The sequence below is a fragment of the Aptenodytes forsteri genome, unplaced genomic scaffold (assembly GCF_000699145.1).
Source record: "Aptenodytes forsteri isolate BGI_AS27 unplaced genomic scaffold, ASM69914v1 Scaffold70, whole genome shotgun sequence".
Lineage (NCBI taxonomy): Eukaryota > Metazoa > Chordata > Aves > Sphenisciformes > Spheniscidae > Aptenodytes > Aptenodytes forsteri.
Window position 1 is genome coordinate 1,842,868 of NW_008795690.1, and position 8,421 is coordinate 1,851,288.

Below are 8,421 nucleotides of genomic sequence, written 5' to 3' on the forward strand. Positions count from 1 at the left end.
TCAGTGGCCTATTTACGCAGCTGTAGATCCAGCTTCTTTCTCGCTTGCTTTGAGCCAATTTCCTTTTGCTTAGCCCAAACTGTGGTGGCTCTGGTAGGAGAGACAGAGGTGCAGGTGTCTCAGCACTGAGCCTCCCTCATCCTCAGCACCTCCCACGCTCAGACGATGTTATTGATTTTTGGGAAGCAGGGGTTTGGGTGAGAAGGGAACAAGGGAATCCTCCAAAAATTATTTGGCTCATCCCAGTGCAGAAGCGGAACAGTTTGGATATATTGGAGGTGTTTGTGATCACTAAAAAGATTTCTCAAGCATGTCTAACCAGAAGCTTTGTTTCCTACAATAAATTGTGTGCACATTTCAGAATTGATCTGTTTTGATACTGCCCCCTGACACAGAGATTAGCCGAAGCTGTCACTGAACATTTAAGAGTTTGGCCAAGCTGAAACAAAATAAGGTACACTATGAAATCAATGTATTATAGAGATTTTTCCACTTCCCCTTTGTTTCCAGATAAAGCCTTAATATCAGTGAGGCTTCCTAGCACAGAGCGCCAACTGAGTAGCTTTGTTTAAGGAAAAGTCCCCATCCTTTGAGGAACTGCATGCAATAAATATCTTTTTTTTTTTTTTAAAGTACAATGTAGCTGTGTTTACAGTAGATAAGATTTTTTTGACATTTTCCTTCAACAGAAGCTCAAGAGCAAAAGTATCTGTCTCGAACACAAGCATCATGCACAGGTCACAGTAATTGATATTTATTGTACTAACAGTAATCTGAAGCAGAGAAACCATGTTTAGCTGGCTGTGTGTTCTGATTCCTTTGTCCAGGTTATTCTGCTGGGTAGCATGCAATAATATCTTTTTTTTTTTTTTTTAAAGTACAATGTAGCTGTGTTTACAGTAGATAAGATTTTTTTGACATTTTCCTTCAACAGAAGCTCAAGAGCAAAAGTATCTGTCTCGAACACAAGCATCATGCACAGGTCACAGTAATTGATATTTATTGTACTAACAGTAATCTGAAGCAGAGAAACCATGTTTAGCTGGCTGTGTGTTCTGATTCCTTTGTCCAGGTTATTCTGCTGGGTAACTGAATGCATTAGTATTTCCTCTGAAAATTAATTTTGTGGCAGATAAAGAAAGCATGTACATATACATAAATCTCTTGTTTTCTGGCTGGGCAAGAGGCTAAAAAAACAGGGTGTGCCTGGATATATTTTGTTTGGTAATTAGTATTCAGTATTTTTCTCCCTTTTTAAAATGTCTAATTCAAATGTCAGTTCATTCTTCTCTATTTCCTGCCCTTCTTCAACTAGACTTCCAGACCAGGCTTAATTAACTTTAAGACCTTTTCTGCCCACCCCTATAGTTACAGTCTTTTCCTGGAACATTTCCATTGTTATAATCTCCATGTGTTTTGAGATGATACAAATGATATTATTACTGCTCTTACGAATTTACAATGAGCCTTTCAATATTTTTACTTACAGCTTAGCTCTTGTCGGGAAAATCTCATCTTCAAATCAAAATAAAACTAGGGAAGCAAATTTCCAGCTTACAGTGCTGATAAAGGGAAGCTGGAGGGCCTGAAAATTCAGGCCTCAGACATAAGGGAGCTTAAAAAGATGAGGAAAGCTGTTGTAAGTTTTGTGACTTTTTTTAGAGCTAGACTTTTTTTGTGTATGGATTTGGTTCCACGTGGGAGTGATTGTGATTTAACACAGCGTTGTGTTGTGTTTTGCTCCATTATCTATGCACTGGCTTAAGCAGGTCATTAGTCTGATTAATTTTACAACCCCAGTCCAGAGGCAATGAGAGAACCCGCACCCAAGGAGAGCTTGCTTCATGCAACAGATTGCAACCATAGTAGGTGCTAGTTCAACATGTAAGACTAGTGGCAGGACTGACCCTGTTTCAAGGCAGGCCATGCTTTTGTTTACATGTGGTAAGAAGTCTTTGTGAAAGTGAGAGCTGGGGGGCTTTCAGCTGGCTGACCCGGAGACATTTCTGCTCACAGGTCTTCTCAAGCCAGCGCCCAGGATCTAGGCTGGTGGCTGCTGCTGCTGCCCTGCTGGGGCTCAGTGTGGTAAGCCTGCATCCCCCGGGAGCTGACAGCTTTAAAGTAACGTGACAGTTTGGGAAGTTTTTATTCACAGCAGTGCTGCACTTGTGGGTTAGCTGGCTGAATCCGAAACACAGCTGGAGATATTTCTTAAGCTGAGGTGGGAATTTTTTTTTCTCCTTAGTGGTTGTGTAAGTGGAATGTTTATTTCTCCCACAGCTCATATTTGAATCACGGCCCCTGAAAAACCCTTTCTTGTGCGAATGAAGCCTTTCTCTTCATTTAAAGAAGCTGAAGATCAATCCATATAAGGCAGGTAATACAGATCACCATTTCACAGAAGGAAAATGATGCAATATATTCCAAAGAGAAATGTGCCCCTTTCTTCCTGTTTGAAACTTAAGTCATCTCCAAGTGCAATTACTGGAGGATTCAGTATCTATTCTAATCCTAAACTTTTACCAAGGCTGCTGCTGGCAAATCTAGTGTACAAAGCAAATGTGTTTGTTAAATGGTGCCACATATGATGGAGCTCTGCAATAGCTTTGTCAATGTCAAGTTCACATTATTGTCTTTATAAAATGAACCCATTACAAAAAGCATTCCTGCTTTTTGTGCTCTCTGCTTTCTGCCCTCGCTTCTTAACTTCTGTGCTGGTTACATGTTTTAGGTGGAGTGCATTGGTAATCTGGATGATACGAAAATGTGCATAGTGTAGCAATATTTGTTTATGCTTTCAAGACAGCCTAAACCCCTAAATTAACAGTACTGAGCAAATAGACAATATATACTATTTCACTGTAGGTTTGGATTCATAGATTAGGTGGTGAAAAGTCTGATACCTTATTAGTAGTATTGATTGGTTGGCCTTTACCCTAACATGAGTAAACTGGTTCTCTTGCAGAGAGATCATGTATATCTGAAAGACGACAATAAAAGCCAGTAAGATAATGCAAATCTCCTCTGAATTCAGGTCTAGGACTGGAGGTAGGGGGAGGGAGTATCCCACAAAAAGAATGGAGAAGCTAACCTACAACTCTGTGCCAGTGGAGATTCTACCGATGAAGCTGAACCTATCGCAGGAACAATTCCCATCAATAGCAGGATTTCCTATCATTTGCATGAGAGCAGCATTAGGCCCTTAGTCTCCTCAAGCGGTATGTTGTAAGGTAGACTTTGCACTCCTAGAGGATTTCCAGAACACAAATTCATAGCAGATAGCATCATAAAAGGAAGGGGAAAAGGAAGACTGATCCTACCAAAGCATTGCTTAGAAATGTGGACAAAGGCAAGAGAAGGAATTCAACTGTATCCTCCAGACGTACTGTGGAAGTGGAATTTCCCTTTACACTGTCATACACAATAAGGATAAGGGCCTGTGTGTGCTGCAGATAACCCACCTTGCGCCCTGTGAACTTTGCCAGGTGTCAGGAGGACTATTCCAGATGTTGCTGGTGGGCCTGGGGAGAGAGGAGGTTGCAGAGAAATGGATGGCTTCACTGGGGGCAAAGCCAGATAGGCTATTGCTAATTTGTGGAGACTGATGGTAGGCTCTTTAAAAGAATGTGTAATAGAAACGGGGCTCTTTCTCCTAAAGTTTTGGCAGAGGATGGTAGTGAAATCCCACAGGAACAGGAGGGTTTTGATGACAACTAGACTGGGACAATAAAACTGACCGATTTGGATTTTGAGAAATGAAGAATTTAAAACATTTCTGCTTTTGGTCTACCTCTAACTATGGTGGTGCTCTGTAATAACTTGCATTTCAGATGGCAATGTTAGAGCAGAAGAATACTCTTTCCTCTCCACTGGTCTTTTGGAAAGGTCCCCATACAATTTCTGCAGTGTGTCCCAGGTAACCATGCTTGCCTTTTCTCTAAAATACCAGTCATTTTTCACTATAAGTTCTGGACCCTTTAATGGATGATACTTGATAACACTTTCACATGCAGCTCCTAATCTTTTGTAAGACAGTTTTGCTGTCTATCTCACACAAAAATACTTGTCTGGAGAAAAGTCTGCCAGAGTGTCCATCCAGCTGCTTGACTCTTTCTGGTTTAGCGATTGAAAATCTTTACTTGGATATACTCAGAGTACCAAAACTGAAGTGTAGGCAGTGTTAACACCTGCAATGGATGGCTAAGTTTCCCCTCTGCCCTTCCCCTGTCTTTTCCCAGCCCTGGAAAACTGTTGAAAGCTCTTGAACTGTTCCAGTTCCTGTGGATGTTCGTGGGCTTTAACTAGCACCTAGGAGGGCTGTACCCCAAATCTTCTCACTGTCTGCCCAACAGGCAGCGTATAGCAGCATACATACAAAATAGACCCGTGGCACAAATAACATCCATCTCAGAAGTATGTTACAGAGAGAACTTAGAATATTCAGCAAAATCTTACATTCAAAATATAGCTAGTTCCACGCTTATTGACGAATTTGAAATTCAGATCAAGAGTGAAGCTCAGGTTCTCATTGAATGAAAGGGCTAATTTGTATTCTTGCACTGAAGAACTGTAAACAGGTTCTTCACAATTTTTTATTTTTTCTATTTCAAGATCAGACTCATTGCAGAATTTAGGAGGGAGGTGGCACATGCATTGGTGAGTGATGTGCATTCATTTTGCACATCATTATTCCCAGCGTTAGTCCTGTTAGTGGGATTCCTGGGTTTGCAGTGGGCTTTGTACTTGGGCAGAGGACAGGCCCTGGAGCAGGACGCCTGCAAGTTTCTTGGCAGCAAAAATGATGGCTCCTGATCATGACTGTGGCACCAGAGTCTTGTCTGCTTTCTGTGTTTGCAGTGGAAATATACCTGCATAGGCCCTTCGAATGGAATAGGGTGCTGAACTGAAGTCCACAGATGGATCGAGCAAACTCTCATCATGGATCAAACTAGTATCGAGCTCTGGATTTGCTAAAGTCTGTTCTGTAGTTCAAATTCTGATAAGCTCTTCAAAGGCATGTGTGGGGAATTGTTTTACCTTAGTGATTGTGAGCTGGGCATCTCTCTGTCCTAGCAAATCTCCGGTTTACACAAATAATCACTGTCTGCTGTGTTCTAGGGTAGAAGGGAAACCAGTCATGTCAGGGCTAAACTTTGAGGGATTTTTGATTTGTAAACCCACAAGGATAACAAAGGGAAAGCCACTTGATTTTAAAAAAATACACCAAAATATTTTCATGGCCAACAAATTTCTCACAAAGGCAGAGAACCTCTTATTTTCTTCTTGGCACTGGCATTTGAAACTCTGAATTAAACTTCTGGAACCTGAGCAAAAACCGGAATTATGCATGCATGACAAAAATAACCATGATGATTCCTTACAGAAAGCTCAGCTGCTAGACATAATCAGTTACCTCTATTCTGTGAACCTCTGCTTTTTTAGAAAATAGAAAGTATTAGCTGGCCTGATTTAAGCCTGTAGTTCTGTAGACATTTACCCTGACAAAAAAAAAAGATTTTTTAAAAAGTTTTTCTATTTTTCATTTGAAATACTAATTGAAGTAATTGATTTACAGATGTACAGTGAAGTCCTTTGTTCCATAAGTGCTATAGAGGACCTTCTGAACCATCCCCAGTGTTTTTTACCTATATCCTGTTTTCAGTTCTGTTTCACTCAACAGAGGCAGGATGTGAAGCAAACATGGCAACAAACCTGGTAACTGTTTGGGTGGAACTTTCTCTGCCTAAGCTGCCCCTTTAGCACTGAGCCCTGCATCTAGCGCTCTGCAAGCTGCAGATTGCTAAGTGACGTGTAGCTATTTCATGGCATAATTTCAGGGTTAGCATTTGTTTTAAAATGTTTAAGAACTAGTTTTATGATTTTATGTTAAAGAGCAAACCTTTGGGAAATACTTCTTGTTGCAATGCAGTGCAGCTGTAGAACTCCAAAAAACAAAGGCCATTTTTGTGGACAAAGCAGGAATGATTTATTAATTGAGTTTATCTTTTGCTTTCAAATTCATTTGTTTTATTGTTTGTAACTTCACATTCTTCTCTGTAGTATACTGTACTATTCTAAGGCTTTCATATGCTAAATTAATCCTGTGTCCTTTTCTCCTGTTGGTCACCCTTTATTTAAGGATAAAAAGTAACTCCTGGAGATACCGCAGATAAATTGCAAGTCAGCATTTCTGTGATTTGTTTCTGGTATATTGGTTGTTGTTAAAAGGCACAAATTAACCTAAGATGAGAAGCTTTTGTAAATCATTGGAGTATCCTTGCTTTTGTCTAATATTTTTTCCTACATTAACATCTATAATACTGTATGCTTTTACAAATGCTGATATAATGATTTATAATCAGTGGAGGCAGGGACACATTGATTAACTATACCTTTGTTAACTGCAGTAGCAACCAACTTCTAATGTTTTCGGTAGCTAAGAATGGAACAGATTTTCATACAGAAATTCGTCTTCTTCCATATCTTTTTTCCTTGCATTTCGTTCCTTCCTTTATCTTTATTACAGCGTGACAACCAGCACAGTAAGGTACTGTGCATGCTGACAGTCCTACTATTGCAGAATAGAGTTCTTACAGAGAAAGCAGTATCAGTTCATCTCTTATGCATAAAATGCTTTGTCTCTGCAAGCTGTACAGCAAACTTGTTAGCTCAGGGACTTGCTACACTATCTTTAGGATAAGATAAAAGCCTTTTCAATGAACTTTTTGTATCAAGCCACTGCTCATAAAATACCTTGTCAGAAAAAATGGTTCTTTTTGGACCACTGAGATCAAGAAACTTCTAAAATAAGAATTGCTGGTCTTTTAGAACAGGGGCTGTAAAACCTGGTAGTCCAGGGTTAGGGTGCTAAAGTACCTGGACCACTTTAAACTTGAGATTTAGGAGACCAAGTCACTGACGTGTTTATGTAAACTCCCCTCTAAGCCTTAAACAAATCTCTTAGCAGGAGATATACGCCAAAGCTGGCTAGTATACATGGTGGCTTTCACTTCCTCTTGGCATTGGTCACAATAAAGCCATAGCACCTTAAAGACAGATACCAAGTCAACCCCCACTTTGATAAAACATATTGCATCAAGTCATAGCACAGCTCACTCAAAACAGTACTAAGCCTGTAACTGTCCACACTGCAGGTGAAATCCTTTCCTAAAGGGTTTACAGGTGCAATTTGCAGTATCATTTCTGTCCCTTTTCCATTATGCATCGGCAACACAATCTAAATATTACAAAACAGAACTACAAAAAAGCATAAAATATCTCTTCTTTTAAACAATCTAGGAATATTGTGGTATAGCCAGCGATTTTCCTCTTCCATTGTCAATTGTAAACAGCTCTGCTGTTGTCTACACTTAATTTGGTTTAAGTGCCATCAATGTTAGGCCCAAAGGATTCTGTGGATATGTATAAAATTCATAGCCTGTCTGCTGGTATTTCTTAAATTATTTAAGACATTAGAAGAGCTTTTTGGTGGAGGTAAAAAACCTTTGAAATGAACTTCATAGCTGAAGGACAGCAAATACTGTTTATCCCTTACCTGAATCAGAGTTGGTGGAGCTTCAGTTTGTTCCCAAATCAGGCAAACTACAATCAACAGTATCCCAAAATGTTAAGCAGTATACAGAAAATGAAGATCAAACAGAAAAATCCACTTCTCTTTTCATTAAGCAATATTGGGAGTGTTCAGCTCTCCAGTCTCCAAGGTTTTCCAGCTGGGAGTCAGCCTTTTCCCATCCTGCATCCCGGCATCCTGTTATTGTTCCAAGTCTTAGTAATACAGTGAGAAAAGGGAGTGGAGGAAACAAGATAAACTTAGCCTTATTATTGCTATACCTACTTATTTGTTGCTGACTCTAATGAGGGAGCTGAATAAAAGGAAATTGTCTCTGAGAGAAACACAAAAGTTGGTATGTTATTTAGTATCGTTTTATAAAGAGTTTTAGGAGTTAGCAAACATCTGAATGGTACTTTTAAATAGTGTCTGATACTTGATCAGTACAGACTATGCCTGTTTTGCACACACAGGATTTTCAAAGCAGTTTGGAGATGTCCTATCTATAAGGATTTTTATACCTGCAAGCAAAAAAGCTAGAGCCCTCATATGAATGAGACCACGTTCCTGTAAAGCTCTGTCAGCGCTGGATGTAAAAATGAAATTTAACAGTATTTTTCACAAGTAAAATTACGACCCCAGAAGCAAGACAGTGTAGGTGGGCCTTCCAGAAGGAGAAAATGTTTGTAACATCTTGATTATGGTTAGTTTTAAGTCTCAAGACCACTCAGGGCAGACAGAAGGGAAAGATTCAGCATTTGTGTTACATTCCTGAGGCTGACTTGCTGGGCAGTGGTAGCCTGGGGGAGGCTCACCAAAGCGCAGGTGTCAGTGTCTCTAATACTGTCACC

At 39.9% G+C, this 8,421-nt stretch overlaps 1 protein-coding gene across 2 annotated transcripts in view; it reads right to left on the reverse strand.

Moving 5' to 3' along the window:
- CDH5 (cadherin 5) overlaps positions 1–7,726 on the reverse strand; it is a 31,104-nt gene extending 23,378 nt beyond the window's left edge. For both annotated transcript variants that reach the window (XM_009282857.2, XM_019473024.1), the window contains exon 1: positions 7,556–7,726. The gene's annotated coding sequence lies outside the window, so the exon portion shown is untranslated. The remainder of the gene's footprint in view (positions 1–7,555) is intronic.
- Between the last annotated feature and the right edge of the window lie 695 nt (positions 7,727–8,421).